Consider the following 25,493-nt stretch of genomic DNA (forward strand, 5'->3'; position numbering starts at 1 on the left):
AAAGGGTAAGACACTTCTCAGACATGATACCGAGGAAAGTTCTGGAGATAATATTTTTTAATTTTTTACCATTTTATTTATTTATTAGATACAGAAGGACAGAGAGACAGAGGACAAGTAGAAGAGAGAATGGGCACACCACACCAGGGACTCTAGCCATTGCAAACAAACTCCAGACGCATGTGCCATGATGTGCATCTGGCTAATGTGGGACCTGGAGAATTGAACCTGGGTCCTTAGGCTTCGCAGGCAAGTGCCTTAACCACTAAGCCATATCTCCAACCCTCTGGAGATATTTTAAGTATAGCTAAGAAAACTAAGATTATACACATTAAATTATTATTAAATTATTGTAATCTTTATAGTGAAAACAAAATTACCTATAAAAAATGAGGTAGATCATTTGGAATAAAGGCTAAGGAAACAGAGGGAAAGGTTCCATGAGCCATTTCCATCCACCCAGGGTGAGCTGAGAGCTGAATGACTGGCTCCAGCAGGAGGGATAGGCCCAACTGGGAAGAGTAGTTTGTATTGGATTTTTATATTGTTAAAAAAAAACTTCTCGGGATCATTTTTTACTTTACTTTCATGTTTGTTATGATTTTCTGGAGAAAGTACTGGAAAGAAGGTGTTACTTAGCTGTGTAAAGGTCACATTTGGTAGCAAATGAGGTTCTCAGATAGTAGTGAATGCATTGTTAAAGGACAGAAATGATGAGGAATGGGACACTAGATGTATATGGACATAGTGTGATGCTTTAGACTGTAGAAAATAATGAATATTCTGTAGAATCCCTAGGTCCCTGCAGATTCCTGTAGTGGAATAGAGGTCAGGAATTCCTGGTTTTGTACAGCACCTCAGAGGCTAAGGAACCCAAAGGTCTGTCAACGGGGGCACTGGAAGACTTGAAGATGACGGAAATCATAGACATGGGCTGAGGTGGAGTCCAGAGGAGAGAAGTCAGAAGGCTAGAATGAGAATCCTAGAAGAAGTATGAAATTGCCTAGGAAGTGACAGGTCTTCCTTCATGCTGTTTTCCACCAGGGAATTTCTAACACAATGATAGAGCTGAAAGCTGAGAGTAAAAAAGTATGTGCCTGGGGCTGGAGAGATGGCTTAGCGGTTAAGCGCTTGCCTGTGAAGCCTAAGGACCCCGGTTCTAGGCTCGGTTCCCCAGATCCCACGTTAGCCAGATGCACAAGGGGGCGCACACGTTTGGAGTTCGTTTGCAGAGGCTGGAAGCCCTGGCGCGCCCATTCTCTCCCTCTCCCTCTATCTGTCTTTCTCTCTGTGTCTGTCACTCTCAAATAAATAAATAAAAAATTTTTTTAAAAAAGTATGTGCCTGGAGGAGGTATGAGCAGAATGTAGATAGTCCCAATCTTGGCAAAGGTTCCTATGTCCTTCAGGTAGCATCCACATAGTGAAGGTAGTGGCACGGTTGGGATTTCAGTGTCTCCCTGGGTGAATGAACTAGTTCTGTAAAAGACCCTTTGTTCTTTGCACAATCACAAGAGAGCCCCCAGATTAGCTGTGATAGAATTTTCTTCTGTCATGTTGAAGGGGGTCTTGATATTGGATTTAATTTGATTTAAGCATATGTAAAAATGTGATTTCTTCTCTATTTGAGTATGTAGACTTATATTAACTCCTGCTACATTTTCAATCTGAACAGAATACCCTCTAGGACCTAGGTCATAGCTATATTTACAGCTATATCCTGCTCCAGCTTATTTTTCCACCTGGTCAAACAGCTTGCAGTTTTGAGCAGGGATTGCTTTTCTACCTCAGTGCCTTTGCTTGGGGCACTCAAGAAAGATGAGTCTGACAAAGCATTTATGCTTTTACTAGTGTGCTTTGAACTGTGTGTCTCCCTGTGTAGGTAATGTAACCAGGGCTAAGCACTGACCCACATCTTAGATGGAGCCAGGCACTAAAGCTCTGCCCAGCAGGCTGTTCTATACAGGGTGTGGTCTGGCCAACAGATCGCCTCTCTTGGTGAGTTCAAGCGCAATTAATTGAAAATTAGCACACAGTAGGATGGAAAGAAGCCAAGACAAGGCAAAGTACTGAAATAAAGGGAAGTAAAAGAAGAAAAGCAGATGAAGGCACCAAAAGAGCAGCTCTCTCTCTCTCTCTCTCTCTCTCTCTCTCTCTCTCTCTCTCTATCTATCTATCTATCTGTGTTTTGTGTGTGTGAGAGAGAGAGAGAGAAAAAGAGAGAGAGACTGAATGCCCACCAGCATGATGAGTCATGAGGATAAGAGATGACAGAATCATGTCTAGGGAAGTTCAGCATAACTGAGTGCACAAAGCTAGAAGTTGCTCTGAAATGACCCAAATGAGAGCTCCCAATCTTGATGTATAAATATAGTTTCCTGTCTCTCATTTCCTTATGTATCCTTATGCCTATATTTTAAACCACCAGTAACTGAACCCACCATTTAGTCTTTCAGCCTGGAGACACAGCACATTTCAAAGGTGCCCTTACCTAGATTGCTCTTTTCACTCCTCCCCTTGTCTAATTTTGGATCTTGCCTTATAGCACAGATCAAGTATCACTTGAGTCCTCCTGTGTTGAGTCCACTTGAGCTATTAAACACGTACCAAACTGGGTGGTTGGCAGACAAAAAATTTATTTCTTGCAGTTCTGCAGATGAGAATCCTAGATGAAAACATGAATAGACTTGGCATTTGGGGGAAGGTCTCTTTTCTGGCATGCAAGATAGCCCTTTCCTGTTGAGTCCTCACACAGTGGAAGGGCTAGCTAGCGCTCTGGTCTCTCACAGGAGCACAACTCCAAATCCACATCTAAGCAATCTCCCTGCAAGCCCACTTCCTAACACAATCACTACAGGGGATAGATAGGATTCAGCTCAGAGGTGACACATGTATTCAGACTATAGTACTTGTTTCCCCTCAGGCCCCTCCTCTGTGCTCCCTGAGACTGAATATATTGTGCTTGTCACACCATGCTGTATTCACCTGTCATCTCTATTACATCTGTGTCTTGATGGAGAGGACTATATTTTATTCATTTTAAAAAACCAAGCTAGAAAAATGTCAGAACCTGAAATTGAACTCAGCTCCTTTTTTCTGTCTTATCCTGCCTCTCAGCAGATTGTTTTTTCAACAAGAGCATTTTCCCTAGTACCTTTAACCCCACACAAGTTGAAGCATCAGTATTTGCTGGAACCTGCCTATAAATTAGGGAAGAAACAGTTATTGTTGCCTTCAAGTTTGCTCACTAATTTCTTAGCTGAGATGTAAGGTACACAGTGAGTTCTTTCTCCCTGAAGAGAAGTAAACCTGAAATATGATTAAACAAATCCTTAAGATCTATTCCCAAGTACAAGCCATGTCAAAATATACTAGATGTAAGTGCTAAAAAACAAAGGCCCAGGGTTTTAAAGTGGGGTATGCATGAATCCAAGAAACAACATTCTGGAAATTTTGCTATAGAAAAACTAATCATAGAAGAAGTGACGATGAACTTACTGACAGGGCAGGACTGACACATGGAGCTGAAGATTCCTGCATGACAACCTGCAAGTGACGCTTTCCTGTATTTTACATGCTAGACACATTTCTTGTGCTATTCCAGTCTTGTCCTTGTCTATAGATGCTTGTCCAATAACATAAAAACACCATCTGATTATGTTTAATTTTATTATTTTAAAAGCCTTATTTACTTATTTGAGAGAGAAAGAGGCAGGGAGAGAAAGCGGGCACAGCAGGGCCTCCAGCCAGTGCAAACAAACTCTAGACACATGAGCCACCTTGTGTATCTGGCTTATGTGATGTGGTGGTTTGATTCAGGTGTCCCCCATAAACTTAGGTGTTCTGAATGCTAGGTTCCCAGCTAATGCATATTTGGGAATTAATGCCTCCTGGAGGGAGTGTATTGTTGGGGGTGGGCTTATGGGTATTAAAGCCAGTTTCCCCTTGCCAGTGTTTGGCACACCCTCCTGTTGCTGTGGTCCACCTTCTGTTGGCCAGGGGGTGATGTCCACCCTCTGCTCATGCCATCATTTTCCCCTGCCATCGTGGAGCTTCCCCTCGAGCCTGGGAGCCAAAATAAATCTCTTTTTCCCAGAAGCTACTCTTGGTTGGGTGATTTCTATGAGCAATGCGAACCGGACTGCAAAATGTGAGTACTGGGGAATTGATGGGTTCTTGGACTTTGCAGGCAAGTGCTTTCACTGCTAAGCCAGCTCTCCAGCCTGACATCATTTTTAATGCTTTTATGACTCTAGATTTTCAGAGATGGCATGTGTCTATACCATTCATGTTACCTGCCATGTCCCAATGCCTAGCATTGTGCTTTGTGCACTGTTAGCACCAAACAAGTATGTTTTTTTTTTAATTTTATTTATTTATTTGAGAGCGATAGACACAGAGAGAAAGACAGATAGAGGGAGAGAGAGAGAATGGGCGCGCCAGGGCTTCCAGCCTCTGCAAACGAACTCCAGACGCGTGCGCCCCCTTGTGCATCTGGCTAACGTGGGACCTGGGGAACCGAGCCTGGAACCGGGGTCCTTAGGCTTCACAGGCAAGCGCTTAACCGCTAAGCCATCTCTCCAGCCCACAAGTATGTTTTTATGAGATATGGACATGTTTTGTATGTAAACAACACATGTTGGTACCATTCTTTCCATCCTCCTTGCCCCTTTCCTGAAGTGGCCTTCCTCAGGAATGCAGATCAACCCAATGGAGATTGTGAGTCATGAATTATGTGGGAGGGGAATGTCTCTATGAAAAATGTCCCAATTTGTGGCTCTAACAATCTTTCCATCCCCTTTTCTGCAAAATTCCCTGAGGCATGCTGGGAGCCTCATTTTAAGTCTACTTCAGTGATGGCCACTCAGAAGGTTAGAAAAGAGTCAGTTAGTTCAGCATTTGTAGCCTTTGTGTAAAAGTTAGTCAAAGTAAAAAGTGGTTAGTTGGTGGCCAGTCATTGGGTACCTGACATCTGAAGATAATAACAAAGTTTTGAGAAACAATGGGAACCAGTTCACATACCTAGGGGGAGTGAGACATAGAATGTAGATTTTTCAGTTGTGTATCAAAAATGGACAATTGAGACTGGAGAAATGGCTCAGTAGTTGAAGGTGCTTGCTTGCAAAGCCTGACAGTCCAGGTTCAATTCCCCAGTATCCATGTATGACCAGATTCAACATGCATCTGAAGTTTTGCTATGGCAGGAGGCCCTGGCTCTCTGTCTGCTTCTTTATGTCTCTTTTACTCTCACAAATATATGAATGAAAATATTTTTTAAAAATCCACAAGTGTGTATGGAGTGGAAAATAACTACGCAACTGCATGTCTCCTTGCGATTGGGTCTGCAGTTATCAAATGGCCTGATATTTGGCTGGTCAAGGTCCCAGAGCTGTCCTGTGCAGTCTGATTCTTGGTGGAATAAGATGGCCATGGTGGACAAAGGGATTGTGAGTGTTTCTTGATGTTTTGTAACCCCTAGGCTGGGATACCGGTCAGTTTTTCCTCACTTGGCCATCTAGCAAATGCTGATGTTTATTCTGTCACAATTCATCTTTTGTAAGATGTTAGTAATTTTTTTAGGGGTCAAAAGACAAAAGAAAAAAACACTTGACCTAAGGACCCCGGTTCCAGGCTCGGTTCCCCAGGTACCACATTAGCCAGATGCACAAGGGGGTGCACGCGTCTGGAGTTCATTTGCAGAGGCTGGAAGCCCTGGCGCGCCCATTCTCTCTCTCTCCCTCTATCTGTCTTTCTCTCTGTGTCTGTCGCTCTCAAATAAATACATAAATAAAAATTTTAAAAAAATAAAATAATTTTTGAAAAAAAAAAAACACTTGAGTCTCTAATTCCCTAAAGGATAACTATTTTAGAACTCCTCAGAAAGTCAGGTAAGGAAAGATCCAGATTAATAACTACCTCACAGACTGACAGCAAAAGGTGGTTTATTTATTTGCCTAGAATGTTGTTGAGTGTGTGCTCAATACCCAAACCTGTGATCACATAGACATAGGTAACACCAAGCAGTAAATTATTAAATCCAAGAGGGGCCTTCCTTAATTTACTGCTGAGTTGTTATGGCAAAAAGGCAACTTCTTTTTTTTTTTCATTTAATTTATTAGTTTTCTTTTCAGCAAATACAGGCAGTTTTGCACAATGGTTTAGGCTCATCCATGATCTACCCCCTCCCAATGGACCCTCCTTATTGATGTGAATGGGTCGTGCATTGTGTAGTTATTCCACAGTTATTGGTATGATAAATATCTCTGCATATCATGACCCAACATGTAACTGTGACATTATTTATGCCCCCTCTTCCACAAAATTTCCCTGAGCCATGTTGGGTTTATTTTTGGTCTGCTTCAGTGCTGAGGTGTTGGGGGCCACTGAGGCTCTGGCTCTCTGATTTGGTAGGAGTTGATTTTTCTCTGTGTTGGTTTCCTTCCCCTTTGTATGATATCTGGTTCATCAGGAAAACAGAACCCTTGCTTGTTTCCCAATTTTCTTTACTTTCAGTCGGGCCCCTTTTGAAGTATGTTGAGACAGCTCTCTCCTTAGGATCTGCATCTATCTGAAAAAGAGAAGCATATTTTCCAACAGAGAGTAAGTTAGCACCCGGAAAATTGAGATAACACTTACTTTTTTGATAGAGAGTTTAATAGGTGTAGGCCCTCTTGTACCCCATGATTGATGGTAGCTTGATATTAGAGAGTGGGCTTATGTTTGGATATGATTCTGACTTGTTTCCCAGCTCCAGCTATGGGTCTCATACCACTGAGGGGATGAGTTAGCCAAATCAAGAGCAGCTTGTTCTACACGATGGCTGTGTGCCACTATTGCACTTGTGTGGGCATCACACCAGGTTTTTTGTTGCTAATTAGGTTATATCATGAGTTTCTTGGACAGATATTGATCATTTCCCCCAGTTGCCCATGTAGCACCTTCTGGCACTAGACACGCTGACTGTCTGGGGACTGACGCTCTTCTGGCTTCCAGCCATGCCATTCCATTTTATGTGTCAGCAGCGTATGAAGTCTTCAGCAATAGGGTCTTACCACTGACCTTTGGTGGGTCATCAAGTACTCTGACAGAAGTCTGTCATTGTTTTAGGAAACCTTGTAGGTTTCTCTGATCAAAAGATCATTGTGGATGATAGCCCCATGCTGGTAGTGGGGGTTACAGGTCAGTGCCCACTAAGAAAATGAGGAAAAACATAACTAATATACAAGAGTTAGAGAAGAGAGGAGGGGAAAGGGAGAGAGAGGGAGGGAAGATGTAGAAGATTTAGTTTAGTCTTGATCCTACCCTCTCCAGTGTCTTGTGGTTCAGGTGTTTCCTGTAAGGGTCTAGTGAAGTTTCAGCCATTTGGTCTGCCTTTTAGGAAGTGGAATTTTATGGTACCATTGCTGTTTGGGTCCAGATTAGTGTTTCCCACCCCTTCGATGCCCTCCCCTCCCTCCCCATCCATCCTAGTGTCTAGTCCATGAGGTGCTGGGTATGTAAGGTATCTTGGGTAGATTCAGGTGAGGTGTTGTAGATGAGTGAGACTATGTGGTGATTTTCTTTCTGTGATTGGGTAAGTTCACTGAGAATGATCTGTTCCAGGTTCAACCATTTTTCCTCAAATTTCTTTGTGTCGTTTTTTCTTACTGTTGTTTAGAATTCCATTGTGTAGATATACCACACGTTAGTTATCCATTCTTCTAGTGATGGACATCTGGGTTGATTCCAGCTTTTAGCTATTACGAATTGAGCCACTACAAACATGGTTGAGCAAATCTCTCTGGCCTGTGGTTTGAAGGTTTTAGGGTAGATGCCCAGTAAGGGTATAACTGGGTCTGTTGGTATTTCTATACTCAGCTTTTTCAGGACTCTCCATATTGCATTCCAAAGTGGTTGTACCATCCTACATTCCCACCAACAGTGAATAAGTGTTCCTGCTTCTCCACATCCTCGCCAGCATTTATTTTCATTTGATTTTTTGAGGTTGGCTATCCTTATTGGAGTAAGGTGGAATCTCATAGTTGTCTTAATTTGCATTTCTCTGATGATTAGGGATGATGAACATTTTTTAAGTGTGTGTTTGCCATTTGTATCTCTTCCTCTGTGAACTGCCTGTTCAACTCTGCACCCCATTTTGTGAGTGGGGTATTTCTCTTCTTAGTGCTTAGAATTTTGAGTTCTTTGTAGATTCTAGAGATTAGGCCTCTACCAGTTGGATAACCTGCAAATATTTTCTCCCATTCTGTGGGTATTCTATTGGCTTTGCTTATTATATGCTTGTCTGTAAAGAAACTCTTCAGCTTCATATGATCCCATTGGTCGAGTGACTGTTTAAGAACTTGAGCCACTAGGGTTTTGTTCAGAAAGTCTTTTTCCATTCCTATATCATGGAAAGTACTTCCTAAATTTTCTTCCAGTAGTATTCGAGTTTCTGGTCTTATGTTGAGGTATTTGATCCATTTGGATTTGAGCGTAGTGCATGGTGAAATGTGTGGATCAAGTTTTAGTTTCCTGCATGTGGTTATGCAGTTTGTCCAGCACCATTTGTTGAAGATGCTATCTTTTTTCCAGCCTATATTGTTCAGGCCTTTGTCGAATATCAAGTAGCTATAGTTGCTTGACCGAAAATCTGGGTCCTCAAGTCTATTCCATTGGTCTATACTCCTGTTTTTATGCCAGTACCATGCTGTTTTTATTACTATAGCTTTGTAGTATAGCTTTAGATCAGGTGTGGTGAAGACACCAGAGGTATTTCTTTTGCTGAGGATACATTTGGATATGCAAGGCCTTCTGTTTTTCCATATGGAATTTGAGCTCATTTTTTTCTATCTCTGTGAAGAACACTGTAGTGATTTTAATTGGAATTTTATTAAATATATATATTGCCTTTGGTAGGATTATCATCATCACAATGTTAATTCTGCCTATCCAGGAGCAGGGGAGGTGTTTCCATCTTCTCAAGTCCTCCTCAACTTCTTTTTTCAGAGTTTTTATATTTTCGTTGTATAGATCTTTTACTTCCTTGGTTAACGTTATTCCAAGGTATTTTTTTGTAGTTGTTGCTATTGAAAATGGGACTATGTCCCTTATTTCTTTTCCTGTATCTTTGTCATTTGCATGCAGAAATGTTACCAATTTTTGTGCATTGATTTTGTATCCTGCTACTTTGCTATAGGAGTTAATCACCTTCAGGAGTTTTGGGATAGAATCTCTCGGGTCTCTTACATGCACAATCATGTCATCAGCAAATGGAGCTAACTTAACTTCTTCCTTTCCAAACTCTATCCCTTTTATTTCCTTCTCCTGCCTTATTGCTTGAGCTAGGACTTCCAGAACTACATTGAAAACAGAGTTGAGAGAGGACATCCCTGTCTTTTTCCTGGTCTTAATGGGAATTCCTCTAGCCTCTCTCCATTAAGTATTATTTGAGCCTTTGGAGGTTTGTATATTGCCTTTATTATGTTAAGATGTGAACCAGCCATGCTGATTCTCTCCAATATTTTGATCATGAAGTGATGTTGTATCTTGTCAAAGGCCTTTTCTGCATCTATCAAAATGATCATGTGGGGCTGGAGCGATGGCTTAGTGGTTAAGCGCTTGCCTGTGAAGCCTAAGGACCCCGGTTCGAGGCTCGGTTCCCCAGGTCCCACGTTAGCCAGATGCACAAGGGGGCACACGCGTCTGGAATTTGTTTGCAGAGGCTGGAAGCCCTGGCGCGCCCATTCTCTCTCTCTCCCTCTCTCTGTCTTTCTCTCTGTGTCTGTCTCTCTCAAATGAATTTAAAATAATTTAAAAAATATATTAAAAAATTAAATTAAAAAATGATCATGTGGTTTTTATGTTTAAGCTTGTTTATGTGGTGTTTTACATTGACAGATTTTCGTATGTTGAACCACCCTTGTGTTCCTGGGATAAATTCCACTTGGTCAAGGTGGATAATTCTTTTGATGTGTTGTTGGATACTGTTTGCGAGTATTTTGTTCAGGATCTTTGCATCTATGTTCATTAAGGAAATAGGCCGGTAGTTTGCTTTTCTTGTGGCATCTCTGCCTGGTTTGGGGATTTTGATACTAGCTTCATAGAAGGAGTTGGGTAGCTTTCACTGTTCTTCAATTGTGTGGCACAGTTTTAGGAATATTGGTTTGAGTTCTTCCATGAAGGGTTGATAAAATTCGGATGGGAATCCATCTGGTCCTGGACTCTTCTTTTGGGGGAAGTTTTTTATTACTTTTTCAATCTCCATGAGTGTGATGGGTTCATTGAGGTTATTCATGTGCTCTGAGTTTAGCTTTGCTAGATGATACGTGTCCAGGAATTTATCCATCTCCTCCATATTTTCCAGTGTTGTGGAGTAGAGGTTTTTGAAATAAGTCCTGATGATTCTCCCAATTTCACTTATGTCTGTTGTGATCTCTCCTTTTTCATTTTGAATTTTGTTAATTTGGAGCCTCTCACTTTTTTTGCTTGATCAAATTGGCCAGAGGTTTGTCAATCTTGTTTATTTTTTCAAAGAACCAGCTCCTTGTTTTTTCAATTGCCTTAATTGTTTCCTTGGTTTCCAATTCATTAATTCCTGCTCTGATTTTAATTATTTCTTTCCTTCTGGAGCTCTTTGGGTTGGATTTTTCTTGTTTTTCCAGTGCCTATAGGTGGATGGTTAGGCTATTGATTTGGGATCTTTCTGTCTTTATTATGAAGGCATTAAATGCTATGAATTTTCCCCTGATGACTGCCTTCATTGTGACCCCTAAGTTTTGGTATGATGTGTTCTCATTGTCATTCAATTCCAGGAATTTTGCAATTTCATTTTTTATTTCATCTACTATCAATTTGTTGTTTAAGAGTGTGCTGTTCAGTTTCCTGGTGCCGTTGGGATTCTTGGTGGGTCTTTTGTTGTTTATTTCTAGCAATATTGCATTGTGATCTGATATCATCCAGGGAATTATGTCAATTTTCCTAAATATGTAGAGGCAGTCTTTGTGACCCAGTATATGGTCTATTTTAGAGAATGTTCCATGGGCTGCTGAGAAGAATGTGTAGTCTGTGGATTTGGGATGGAAAGTTCTGTAGATGTCCGTTTGGTCTAAGTGTCCTATGGTTTTGTTGAGCTCTCTTACTTCCCTGTTGAGTTTCTGTTTGGATGATCTGTCTATTACTGATAATGGTGTGTTGAAGTCCCCAGCTATGAACGTGTTGGTAGTTATTTCTGTTTTATTGTCAAGTAGGTTTTGTTTTAGGAACTGTGGTGCCCCTGTGTTTGGTGCATAAAGATTTATGATTGTAATATCCTCTTGATAGATTGTTCCCTTGATAAGTAGGAAGTAGCCTTCTTTGTCTTTTTTTGATTATTTTTGGTTTGAAGTCAATTTTATCTGATATTAATATAGCTACACCTCCTTGTTTCTTATTCCCATTTGCTTGGAATATTGTTTTCCACCCTTTCACCCTAAGGAGGTTTCTGTCTTTAGTGGTAAGGTGGGTTTCTTGAAGGTAGCAGATTGAGGGGTCTAATTTTTTGATCCACTCTGTTAGCTTGTGTCTCTTAATGGGTGAATTAAGGCCAGTAATGTTTAGGGTAAGGACTTTGAGATTTGATTTGATCCCTGCCATGTTGTGGTAGTAGAGGTGTGTTGGTGTTTTAATGGAATTTGAAATTTTTTGTGTCTACTTTGGGTTTGGTTGTTGTGATCTGCTTCTTGTAGGCATTTGGGTTTGGTTATTTGTTTCTTCTCTGTGGAGAATTTCCTGTAATACTTTGTGTAGGTTTGTTTTTGTGTTCATATAATTGTAAAGCTGAGTTTTGTCATTAAAAGTTTTTCTTTCATCATCTATTATGAGGGAGACTTTTGCTGGGTAGAGTAGTTTGGGTTGGTAGCCATAGTTTCTTAGAGTTTGGAGAGTTTCATTCCAGGCCCCTCTAGCTTTCAGGGTTTCTATTGAGAAGTCTGAAGTAATTCTGATGGGGTTTCCTTTGAAAGTGGTGTGCTGTTTTTCCCTAGCTGCTTTTAGGATTTTCTCTTTGGTGTCACTGTTTAGAGTCTTAATGATAATATGTCTTGGGGAGTTTCTCCTTTGGTCCAGTCTGTTTGGAGTTCTGTTCACTTCTTGTATCTTGATGGGCCTTTCTTTTAAGAGACTGGGGACGTTTTCTTCAATTATTGTGTTAAATAAGTTCTCCATGCCTTTGATCTGAAATTCTTCTCCTTCTGGTATTCCAATGATTCTCATATTAGGACGTTTAAGTGTATCCCACAATTCCCTCATGTTCTGTTCACAGGAACTTTTGTACTTACTGAAATTTTTGATCTCTCGAACTGTTTCTTCCATCCTGTCTTCCAGATCAGAGTTTCTATCCTCTACTTTGCTGACTCTATTCTTGAGAGCCTCTAGTGAGTTTTGGACTTGTTCAATTAAGTTTACATTTACTACTACTTTCCTATGGATCACTTCCATCACTCTGTCCAGCTCCCTTTTTACCTCATTTTCTGATTTTCTTGATGATTCTTGGAAGTCATCCTTGCATTTCTTTATGTTTTCATTTAGTGTGGCCAGCTGATTTTTAAGGTCCTCTTTTTTTTCCCTCTCCCTCAACTCTCTTAGCTCTCTTTGAATTCCTTCTAATGTCTTATCATATTGCTCTAGCTTAGTGATGGTAGCATCCACACGATTTGTTGCTTTCCTGCAAGTTCTAGTAGTATGTTGGTCAGGGTTGCATTGCTCATAGCTTCCACTTGATGTTCTGATCCTAAAAACTCTTCTATGTTTTGGTTAGATGTAATCCTTGTTGGACTGGGTGATCTATCTGGATTTTCTTGCATTTTATTTTTCATGTTATTTCTTTTGCACTGTGGCCTACCCATGACAGTGTATGGGCAGGTATGTGGGTGGACCAATCTGGGCTCTAGCTCAATGAGACTCCAAGGCACCATGGGGCAGTTGGCAAGCCACCTGGGTTTTTGCTCTGTCTTGCCAAAGCCGCCTATCTACTGCCTGACAGGGGCACCAAAGTTGCCTGAATTCTCACCCAGTAATGCACCATTGCTGCCTGCATTCAAGCTTGGTACGGGACTTAGGTAGCAAGTCCTGAAGCTGTCCTAACTCTGGATGGGAACACTGGGACCTGCAAACAGTCTCACTCTCCTGCAACAGGGGAGTGAGGAATGGGCGGCAACGGACAGGTAGGGGATGGCATCTGAGCTGGCGCTAGTGACTCAGTGTGGGCTTGTGTGGTCCTGGCTATAGGACTGGGCCCGCTGCACATGCAGTTGTGGTGCAGAGGCAGCTGCTGCATGCACAGGATTAGGGCACAGCAGAGGTTGGCATGCAAACCGAGCACAGCACAACACGTGCAATCAGAGCACAACGGCAAAGGTCCCCACGGGTGTGGAGATCCCCACGGGTGTGTGAGCAGAGCACAGTGGTGGAGGTCCCAGCAGGTGTGCAAACAGAGCACAGTGGCAGAGGTCCCCACGATCAGAGCACAGTGCAGCGTGCTGGCGGGCGCGTGATCGGAGCACAGCCGCTTGGGGCGTGGGGTGCGGCTGCTGTATGGGGGGGGTAGACTACCCACCCGAGAGGCAATCTGTGATTCCCTGTTTTCCCCCACTCTGTGCCCTCCCACTGGCAACAAGACCCTGATAACCCATAATTTCTTGCCTTTCTTTCCCTGGTACTTGCAGCGCAGCTAGGCGGTCGCCATCTTGGCTGGAATTCCCCGGCAACTTCTTTTAAAAAGACTCTCTTGAACATTTCCCTGAGCTATGATTTGGATTTTGCCCAAGATATTAAAATCAATATAGGCCAAGCCCATAACATAATAATAATTATATTCCTGGGAGGCTGTGTGTGAAAATCATAATTTTTTTTTTTTGGTTTTCCAAGGTAGGGTCTCAATCTAGCTCAGGCTGGCCTGGAATTCACTCTGTATTCTCAGGGTGGCCTCAAACTCACAGTGACCCTCCTACCTCTGCCTTCCAAGTGTTGGGATTAAAGTCACGGGTCACCATGCTGGGCTTCACATCATAATTTAATTGTGCTGGAGAAAGCATGCAAATTAAAGGAACCTGGAAGATCAATCCTTTACAAAGAGCAGACTTGTTCTGTAACGTCATTTTTTTGAGAGAGAGAGAGAGAGAGAGAGAGAGAGAGAGAGAGAGAGAGAGAGAGGGAGAGAGAGAGAGAGAGAGAATTGGCACACCAGGGCCTCAGCCACTGAAATTGAACTCTGGATGCTTGAGCCCCTTAGTGGGCATGTGCGCTCTTGCGCGTGTCTCACCTTTATGCATCTGGCTTACCTGGCATCTGGAGAGAGATCAAACATGGGTCCTTGAACTTCCCAATCAAGCACCTTAACAGCTAAGCTATCTCTCTAAACCCTCATCCCTTTTTATTGGAACTTTCTAGCAGCCAAAGACCTTATCCTTTGCCATAATAGAGGACCACACTGCTATATTCCTCTTGCCCATTCATCAAGTAATTAAGCCATTTAAAAACTATGGACTTTTGTTCATGTTAAATCTCTACATGGAATTCCTTCACCCCATCCCTCAATGGTTAAAACGCTTTTTGTTCCAAATACCAGAAAACAATTACAACTGGCTTAAACAAAATAGAGAAAATTCACTGGAAAGTCAAATGTAGGAATTCAAAGAATCAAAGAGAGGAATATAATTGAGTATCAGAAGCTGGGACCCAAGACAAGGGACACTTATATTGTGTTTTGTCTTGCTTTGTTTCATCTCGGCCTTTTTCTACACACCCACTTCATCCTTTCCCCTTGTGGACAAGCTCCCTTCCCTTCCTGTTCACATGACAGATGACATGGATCCATACAACTCTTAAATTTGGAAGTTATAGACTCAGTATCCGGAGGTGCTAAGGCTCTTTCTGGGTTTCAGTCTCAAATTCCAAAGAAGGCACTCTTCCATTTTGTGTCAGCAGTTCATTCTTGAACCAGTCAACTATGCCCAGAGGCCAAGCTCAAGCTGGTTCCAGAGAACAAAGGCCAAGCAAGTCACTAGATGTCTATTATAACTTGGTCCATGCCTGTAAAATAAATCACTCCTGGGCTGGAGAGATGACCCAGCAGTTAAGGTGATAGCCTGCAAACCTAAGGACTCATGTTTGAATCTCCAGGTCCTACTAAAGCCAGAGTTCAGTTGCAGTGGTTGTAAGCCCTAGTGTACCAATTCTCTGTCTCTCTCTGTCTCTCTGTCTCTCTGTCTCGCTCTCTCTCTCTCCTTCTCTCCATCCCTCCCTCCTTCTCATGAAAAAGGCTGTCTGCTGGGCTTGCCTCAAAAAAAATTTAAATAAACCACTCCTTCATTTTCTTTCTCCTTCAGAATATGCCTCAGGCAAAATATCAGTTGCTGGAAATATAACTCTGAATATAACCTGATCCTAGCTCACATAGAAGATCAGGGAAGTCAGGTATATAAGCACTCTTGCTTATTCTTTATAACCCAGTTCTAATATCACATTAATTGAAGAAGTCTTCCCTGACTTCTCCCTGTCCCTACTTCTTACTACTTGATTAGCATTGCCCCTTCTCTTTCTCTATGCCTTGCTGCAGTATGCACCTACCTCTATTATATTCATCACATTTCACTGGCAATTTTACTTTCATAACTCTTTTTCAGTAGTCTAGAAATTCCTATCCAGAAGAGGTAGACTCTGAATTCAGAGTATTTGGATTCAGGTGGGTGTTCATTCCATGTATAGCAATTGAGAGAACTGCTGTTTCAGAACAAGTGAGTTTTGAGGTCTCCATTTTCTTTGGCATTTGAGGGTAATAGCAGAGACACCACCCTGCTTCACAATATCAAAAAATGGATGGCTTGACAGGATCTTAAACAATCACTCAACCAATGGGATCTTATGAAGCTGAAAAGTTTCTTCACAGACAAACATACAATAAGCAAACCCAACAGATTACCTACAGAATGGGAGAAAACATTTGCTGAATATCCAACTGACAGAGACCTAATTTCTAGAATTTACAAAGAACTCGAAAATCTAAACAATAAAAAGTCAAACAACCCACTCACAAAATGAGGCAAAGACCTGGGCAAGCAGTTCACAGAGGAAGAAATACAAATGGCAAACACACTTAAGAAAATGTTCATCATCCCTATTCATCACAAAAATGCAAATTAAAACAACTATGAGATTCTACCTTACCCCAGTAAGGATAGCAAACACCAAAAAAATCAAATGCAAATAAAGGCTGGTGAGGATGCAGAGAAATAGGAACCTTTATCCATTGTTGGTGAGAATGTAAGATGATACAACCACTTTGGAAAGCAATATGGTGACTCCTACAAAAGCTGACTATAGAGTTAACAACAGACCCAGTTATTTATTCTCTTACTGAGCATGTACCCTAAAAGCTCCATGCCTCAGTTCAGATAAATTTGCTCAACCATCTTTATAGCTGCTCAATTTGTAATAGCCAAGAGTTGGAATCAACCCAGATGAATATCATTAGACAAATTGATAACTAAGATGTGGTATATCTACACAATGGAATTCTACACAGTAGTAAGGAAAAATGACACAATGAAATTGAAGAAAAATGGTCGAACCTGGAACAGATAATTCTCAGTGATGTCACCCAGTCACAGAAAGATAATTGCTGCATAGTCTCACTCATCTACAACTCCTAACCTGAATCTATCTAAGCTCCTAACATACCTATCAAGCATCTCAAGGACTGGACATTAGGAAAGGTGGGGAGGGAGGGGAGGGTAAGGAGGGGGTAGGGGACACAAAACTGGACCCAAACAGCAATGGTACCATAAAACTCTACATCCTAAAAACAGACCCAATGGTTGAACCTTCACTAGGCCCTTAGAGGGAACACTGGATTCACAAGGCCCTGGAAAGTATACAACAAAAACTCACCTTTATCTCCTCCTGTTTCTCTCTCTCTCTCCCTCACTCTTCTCTCTCTCTATCTCATTTTATATCACTTATCTTTTTCACCCTTCTTTTCTTGAGCGCTCACCTGTAACTCCCAGAACCAGGAGATGGATATCATCCACAATGAGCTATTTGTTTTTTTTTAATTCATTTTTATTTATTTATTGGAGAGCGACAGAGAGAGAGAGGGAGAAAGAGGCAGAGGGAAAGAGAGAGAATGGGCACACCAGGGCTTCCAGCCACCGCAAACGAACTCCAGTCACGTGCGCCCCCTTGTACATCTTGCCAACGTGGGTCCTGGGGAATAGAGCCTTGAACTGGGGTCCTGAGGCTTCACAGGCAAGCGCTTAACCACTAAGCCATCCCTCCAGCCCCCACAATGAGCTTTTGATCAAAGAGACCTACAAGGTTTCCCAAAAGAAGACAGATTTGTGTCAGAGTGCTTGATGACCCACCATAGGTTAGTGGTAAGACCCTACTGCTGAAGACACCATACACTGTTGGCACATAACATTGAGTGACATGGCAGGAAGCTGAGAAAGAGTCAGTCCCCAGACAGTTAGTACGTCTAGTGCCAGAAAGTGCTACATGAGCAACTGGGGGAAAATGACCAATATCTGTCCATCCAAGCAACACATAATCTAACCTACTTAGCAGCAAACACCCTGATGTGATGCTCATACAAGTGCAATAGTGGTGTATAGCCATGGTGGGAAACCAGCTGCTCTCGATTTGGCTAACTTATCTGCTCAGTGGAATAGAACCCACAGCTGGAGCTGGGAAACAAGTCAGAACCATATCCAAAAATGAGCCTGCTCTCCATTAAACTCTCACTAAAAAACAATGGTTCTCACATTTACTTGCTGCTAACTTTACTCTCTGTTGGAGAATCTGCTTCTCTTTTTCAGATAAACGCAGATCCTAAGGAGAAAACCACCCCATCTCAAAAGGGCTCCAGCTGAAACTAAGAATAATTGGGAAAACATGCTGTTTTCTTGGCAAACTGGGAACTAGCACAATGGTGAAGGAGATAGACACAGAGAATAATCAACCCCTACCAAACCAGATATCCAGAAACACAGAGGCTTCCAACATCTCAACACTGAAGCAGACCTAAAATGAACCCAACATTGCTCAGGGAAATTTGTGGAAGGGGCAGATAGAATATAAGAGTCACATGTTGGGTCATGACATGCAGAGACATTTTCTCCTACCCAAAACTGAAGGCTAACCCCACAATGCATGACCCATATACCCCAACAAGGAGGTTCCCTGTGGAGGGGGCAGGACAGGGAGGAGGCTAACCATGGTACCAACTTGACTGTATTCACTGACTACAAAAAACAGTGGATGACTTGGCATCTTTCGGAGGCACTATGGGTACATGACCTATTCAGTAGAAACAAGTGTCACAGGGGCTCTCCTGCTGTTCCTAGGGGGAGTTATTGAAACATCTAAACACTCCAGCAGGCAATGATTTGTTGATTTCTTTTATTACATGAAAGGCAGGTCAGACCATGAGTTTGATGGCTTTGTTGAGTCTTGCAATTTTCCTCCTTACAAGGGAGGGTGAAAATGGAGGTATCTCCATTCTGGCTCTTCCATTATCCATGAGTCCCCTTTCCCATCAAACTTCTCTCTGTGACAAATTCTAAGCGACAGAATCAAGATTCCTAGCTTCTTGAAGAAAAGTAAGTAAAAACAACATTCCATTCTTAGAATGAGTCATAGGAACAATTAGCAGTTCCCCGTTTTGATTTAATGACACACCCTTTTAAAAAAATTATGAAGTTTCGTGAAGCATTTAGCCAGGCACAGGCAGGGTTTGTTATACTTGTTAGAACTGACTCACAGCCCTCCTGGATTTTTGAGTGAATGCCATTGTTAGTTGTCAATTTTCAACAATACATACTTGGCACTCAAGAACCACATGATTTTCCTTCTCTCTCTGGGTCCATCATGAGTAGCAGGAGACAGGCTTGAGCTTCTGTTCTTATGTGTCTGATATGTTCTGATATGTCTGATGGGTTCTCATCATCCTTGCTAGGTTTTACTATGGGATGCTGGGTACTTAGTAGACAACCCTTCTTTTACATCTGCTCAGCTATTTTCCTCTGTATTTTCTTCTTCTGCATTTTTTTATTTAAAGAATTGATATTATTTATTTTATTTTAGAGAGAGAGATAATTGGCATGCCAGGGCCTCTAGCCACTGAAATCCAACTCCAGACATTGCACCATCTTGTGCACATGCCTGACCTTGTGTGCATGTATCACCTTGTACATCTGGCTTACCTGGGTTCTGGGGAGCTGATCCTGGGTCCTGAGGCTTCCCAGGCAAGTGCCTTTTCCACTAAGCCATCTCTCTATCCCTTATTCTGCATTTTGAGAAAAATTTAATGGAAATTTTCTTCAAACAATTCCTTTCTTCCTTGCAACCTGGTTTCAGGGATGGCAGTATTATTCAAACAAGGACAATGTTAATTTACAGAGTTTTTTCTAACAAAGGTGACAAGTTTCTTCAGTTGTAAAGCACAGGTAACCATAACTGTACTTGACAGGGCTATTGTGAGGAATGCCTACAGAAATCTATGGAAAACACATACACAACACCGTACCTGCACAGTCAGGATTCTTCCTCCCACACCTCCAGGCTGTCTTGGTACTGTGCTTCATGGTATGTACAACCCTGTGAAAAGTCACTCACACTAGCTAGGATTGTTAATGCTGACCTGTTGTCTTCCGTCCTCCAGACTGAAAGTGATCCTGTCCCCAAGTTGTTATCTAGAAAGAAATGCATATCTTTTTTCAGTTCCTTGATAATGAGCATTTCCCTCAGTTTATCTCTCACTTCAATGATATTTCATGTTAACTAGTGAGTAATTGATTTTAAATAAGGAGTTAAGATATTTGGATTCTAATTAACTTTATCACTAATTGTTATGTAGCCATGAATCACTTTCTGGTAAACAAAAGTAAGAACTACAAAGATTAGTGAAGGTTGTCAAGACTAGTGGGAGAACAGTATTGAAAATTTCCATAATGCTATCTTAGGACTCCAATCCTTTGCTTCATTTGATTGCACAAAGCAGACCAAGGTAGAACAATTGTACCTTTCTCCCATGGGAGAACACTGAGACACGATTGTTTTTGATCCTCCTTGCCTGAGCTCCAGCTGCTGCCAGGGCTGTCCTTGACTTGTTATCTTCTTGAGTGTTTCTCCAACCAGAATACTATCTTATTGAGAATATAACCTCCTTTCAATTGTCTCTTAAGCCAATCTCAAGGTCTGGTACAGAGTATATATCCAATGAAGTTAGAATGAGTGAGTGAATGGGAAAAAAGCCAAGACTAATGGATTCATCTTTGATTTCTCAGACAACATTTTCTTTACTCTTAGACTAGTTCCCACTCCATAGTAACTGTGATGTTATCAGAGGAAATTAAGAAATGACATGTTTCAATTCTATATAAGCAGGATGTGTTTCATTTGATTTATTTTATTGTTTTTAATTAAATTTATTATTTATTTATTTATATTTTTTGGTTTTTGAAGTAGGGTCTCACTGTAGCCCAGGCTGACCTGGAATTCACTGTGTAGTCTCAGGGTGGCCTTGAAATCACGACGATCCTCCTACCTCTGCCTCCCAAGTGCTGGGATTAAAGATGTGTGCCACCACGCCCAGCTTAAATTTATTTTTTAAAGGTTATGCTCTTATATACCCTCACCCTCACCCCTATTCCACTTAAGGCCATTCTCAGTAGGGTTATTGGTATTCAATGTGGAGTGATGGAGACCTTAGTCAATTTCTATGGGGGAGGGGACTATGCCTCAGGATATTCCTAACCATCCTGTGGCTTTTACAATATTTCCACCTCTTCCTTAGCAATGTTCCTTCAGTTTTTGTTGGTGTGTTAAAAGTCTGATTTACTGTTGAATCATCTGTAGCCTCTAGATTTCTGCATTGATGAGTTTTGAGTGACCACAGTGTTTTTTGTCATCTCCCTGGTTGTCAGGCTAGCATTACTCATGTGACTGCTTCCTCTACAATGTCTTCTAGGCCTGGGCAGATATGGTGGAGGTGCCATATCACATGGTAGACAGTTGGCTATTTTTTTCTTGTCATATGGATGGATCTTGGCTCTCCCCAGTATTTTCTGCCACCTGTAAAATAAAATAGATTCTCCAACTACACGTGAGAACAGTGTGGATTAAAGGGATAAGCATAGTATATGAGAGACTTTATGATGTGTACATCCATTTCTTAGCCAAAGAGCCTTACTGAGCCTTAGTTTATCAGGTATATCCCAAAGTAAAGAAAGCTACCCTGAAAATTGCTATGAAAAGGAGTAAAATCAGGAAACATGCTGGGTGCACCTGAGTCATAGTACATAGAGGTCAGCATCATGCTGGATGCATTATGTCTAAGCTCAGATGCCCACAAGGACCAAAGTAATGATGAGTAATGAAGATAAAATGTAGGCAGGAGATAAAGGGCCTGATGAGGACCATGACCAAAAAAGATAGTTTACATGATCCTTAAAATAAGAGGCTGTTATTCAAAGCCACCCAATTGTTGTTAGCCTGGAATCTGAGCCCTACATTGTCAAATCTTGCTGGTTTTGCAAAAGAAGCTCTGAATCTGGAATTTTATAGGAAATCCTCTCGTTTCAAATGTGGCATCTATGGTAAGAATTGCTATTGCCTTGAGACATATTCTTCCCCCTTTCTTCCTTGGCATGGATCCCTCAAGTTTGACTTAGTCAAACATTCTCCTTTGCTCTGTACCCCCACCCCAAGCCAGATACACTATTTTCCTGCTTTCCTTGCAGCTACATGTGACCATTTACCAAGTGTTGCTCGTGCATTTTGAAAATAAGTGCTGAGTGCAAGTTCACTGTTGTGTGTTTCAAAAGAATCTCTGGATTTCATTTACCCCACCCTCCCCCACTTCTTACTGGTAGCGAGCTTGTTTCATCTATGTAACTAGGTCAAACACTCTCAGAACATCTGGGACATGAAGATAAGAGCAGGGCTACCTATACTATAGGACTGTTTATTAGTCTAGATCTTTATTAGAAAAGAGGGAAATACCTATTTCATTATAGTCACTGTTATTTGGTCTGTAATAAAGCAGAAAGACCAATATCACTAATAATATGACATTAAAATTTTAAATGAAACTGAAACTATATTATAAAAAATATTTATGGGTTGAATTTACTGATGGGATGTTAAGTTTCTTTGTTTTAAAAAATTAGGGCTGGAGAGATTGCCCGATGGTCAAAGATGCTTGCTTGTAAAACCTAATGGCTCAGATTGGATTCCCCAACACTCACATAGAGACAAGTGCACAAAAGGCTGCATGTGTATGGAGCTCATTTGTGGTGGCAGGAGGCCCTGGCAAACCCATTCTCTCTATCACTCTCTGCCTCTTTCTCTCTTGTTCTAATAAATAAATAAATAAAATATTTTTAGGACAGGAGAGATTGCTTAGCAGTTAATCACTTGCCTGTGAAGCCTGGTTTGAGGCTCAATTCCCCAGGACCCACATAAGCCAGTTGTACAAGGTGGCACATGCATCTAGAGTTTGTTTGCAGTAGCTAGAGGCCCTGGTATTCCCATTCTTTTTTTTTTTAATTTTTTTTTAAATTTTATTTATTTATTTATTTATTTGAGAGTGACAGACACAGAGAGAAAGACAGATAGAGGGAGAGAGAGAGAATGGGCGCACCAGGGCTTCCAGCCTCTGCAAATGAACTCCAGATGCGTGCGCCCCCTTGTGCATCTGACTAACGTGGGACCTGGGGAACCGAGCCTCGAACTGGGGTCCTTAGGCTTCACAGGCAAGCGCTTAACCGCTAAGCTATCTCTCCAGCCCTAATTTTTTTTTATTTATTTAATTGAGAGCGACAGACACAGAGAGAAAGACAGATAGAGGGAGAGAGAGAGAATGGGCGCGCCAGGGCTTCCAGCCTCTGCAAAGGAACTCCAGACGCGTGCGCCCCCTTGTGCATCTGGCTAACGTGGGACCTGGGGAACCGAGCCTCGAACCAGGGTCCTTAGGCTTCACAGGCAAGCGCTTAACTGCTAAGCCATCTCTCCAGCCCTATTCTTTATCTATCTGCCTCTTTCTCTCTCTGTTTGTCAGTTGCTCTCAAATAAATAAATAAAAATAAACAAAAGAAAAATTAAAATATTTTTAAAAGAGAATGGATGGCTTAGTGGTTAAGGCAATTGTCGTTGAAGACTAAGGACCCATGTTTGACTGTCCAGATCCCATGTAAGTTAGACACACAAAAGGTGAGGTAAGTGCAAGGTTGCATATGCCCACTAGCTATTGCAAGCATCTGGAGTTTGACCACAGTGGCTGAGGACCTGGTGTGCCAACTCTCTCTCTCTCTCTCTCACTTTCTCTAAAGGAAAAGAGAGAGAAAGAATTAAACTATGTGATATAATTCAACTATATTTCACTGGGGGAAAATCAGAATTGCATAAAAAGCAAAAACTAGCCCATGTTACAAAATTGAGTATACAGCATTTAAGAATATAAATGAGCACCAACTAAAAACTTCTTATATCTTTTGTTAGGTCACAGCAGTGTCTTTGTTATGTCAGGACCTATAGTATGGCAACCTCAGATGGACCTGTGGGAAGGTACATTCCATGCTTGTGCATCCAGTCACCTTTCAGGAAACACACTGGTGTGAACACTGGAGAGTGATGGACATCCTACTTGAGGACTAATATCATTCAGCCTCCCTAGTCCCATCTTGTAGGCAAAGAACCTATAGCTATGAGAGATTAAATAATTCTCTGTAATAACTGACAGAGTAGGGATTCAAACCCTTCATTCTAGTACAAACTATTTATGCCATGGGAGGATAAATGTCACCATTAATCATATCAAGGAAGAGAGGAGGAAAGATAAGTGCTGTGGTCTCTATTTAGCATTATCTGAACTACTTGAAATAAACTTCTGAGGAAGTAGTTCAAAGGGAAGGAAGAAAAGCATGAGGTGGAAGAGGTGCTTTATTCTTTCTTTAAGTTTAATCACACCGAACAAAAAGAGAAGTCATCTGGAGCTTCATTTACTTTAGATTCCCACAATGCATCTTGATCTATGAGAAAAGAGGCTCCTTACACAGGAAGATTATCTGCTTATTTGGAATGACAAATCTATCCTTATAATCATGTCTGCAAATACTTGGGTATCTGATTGCAAACACATTTTCATAATTCTTGTGGAAATTAATGGGTGATAATTACTTTATACAATAGCAAAGCCTTGGTTTGGAGTATACATCATATTCACAATTTCTGCTTATTCATTTTCTAAGATGAATCTACATTACTTAAAATCCCTGTTTCCCTCTCCTCCCTTCAGCTTCCCTAGGAGACTCTCTTCATTGTATAGGATAAAGTAATTCAAGTATTTCATGATAGTCAGCTACTGCTTTAAAAAAAAATTACCCTTTGAGATTTAGTTCTCTAGTGAGCTAAAACCATTATTCGATATGTTATGTTGTGGCTGTGGCAACCTTTGTTTCCTTCAAGTCAGATGAACGACCATTGCAATACTGAAGTTTCAGGAACACCAGCAAGCAGCTCTGACATGACACAGTTGATGCTCTTAATTGCACTGTAGGGTCTGGAGACCATAGCCAAGTTGCAAATTAATAAAGTCCTTCTGAAGTGGAAAGGCCACATTCAAAGAGAAGGCAGGATTTCCATTAGAAAAACATGGAAAGGCTTCTACATTTTCACGGGGGAAATTTTTTACCCTTATGGCATGTCTGATATTTACCAAGGAATGAAAGAGAGAATAATGCGAATACCTAGGACAAGGCTAGATTCCAGAAAGTGGGAGGTGTCCAGCAGAAAAGTGGGGAGGAGCCACATGTTACATATGTCATGCAGCTTTTCTGCATGGTGACATACAGGCAAGCCTCTTTCAGGGACAAGCATGTAAATACCTCTAAGCCCATTGCCCAACATAATAATAGAGGACCTCTGTTTCTAGGCATGGAAGGACATGGGCTCATAATTAGGCTTCCTATTGAACTCATAGTCCTCTTAAAGTTCTTATTTCTCGAACTCTTTATGGATCCTGAATATTAACCCTCTGTCAGATATGAGCTAGCAGATATTTTCTCTTACTCTGTAGGTTGGCTCTCAGTTCTGTTGTTTATTTCTTTGACTATGATTAAGCTTTTCTTTTTGAGCAAAGAAAATAGTTTATTTTTCATTGTCATCAATAATAATTTTAAGTTGAGTGGTTTCCTTTGCTGTACTTAAAAATAGCCATCATAGTGAGTTCTAAATTTTACTTCCTACTTTTTATTTCTTGTTGTTATATTATTTTTAATTTTTAAAAATATTTTTATTTATTTATTTGCAGCCACAGAGAGAGCAAGACAGAGAGAAGAGAGACAGGCATAAAGAGGGAGAAGAGAGAGAGAGAAAATGGGCATGCCAGGGTCTCCAGCCACTGCAAATGAATTCCAAATGCATACGCCTCCATTTTGTGCATCTGCCTTTACATGGGAACTGGGGAATTGAACCTGGGTTGTT

Source organism: Jaculus jaculus, chromosome 3 (assembly GCF_020740685.1).
Source record: "Jaculus jaculus isolate mJacJac1 chromosome 3, mJacJac1.mat.Y.cur, whole genome shotgun sequence".
Lineage (NCBI taxonomy): Eukaryota > Metazoa > Chordata > Mammalia > Rodentia > Dipodidae > Jaculus > Jaculus jaculus.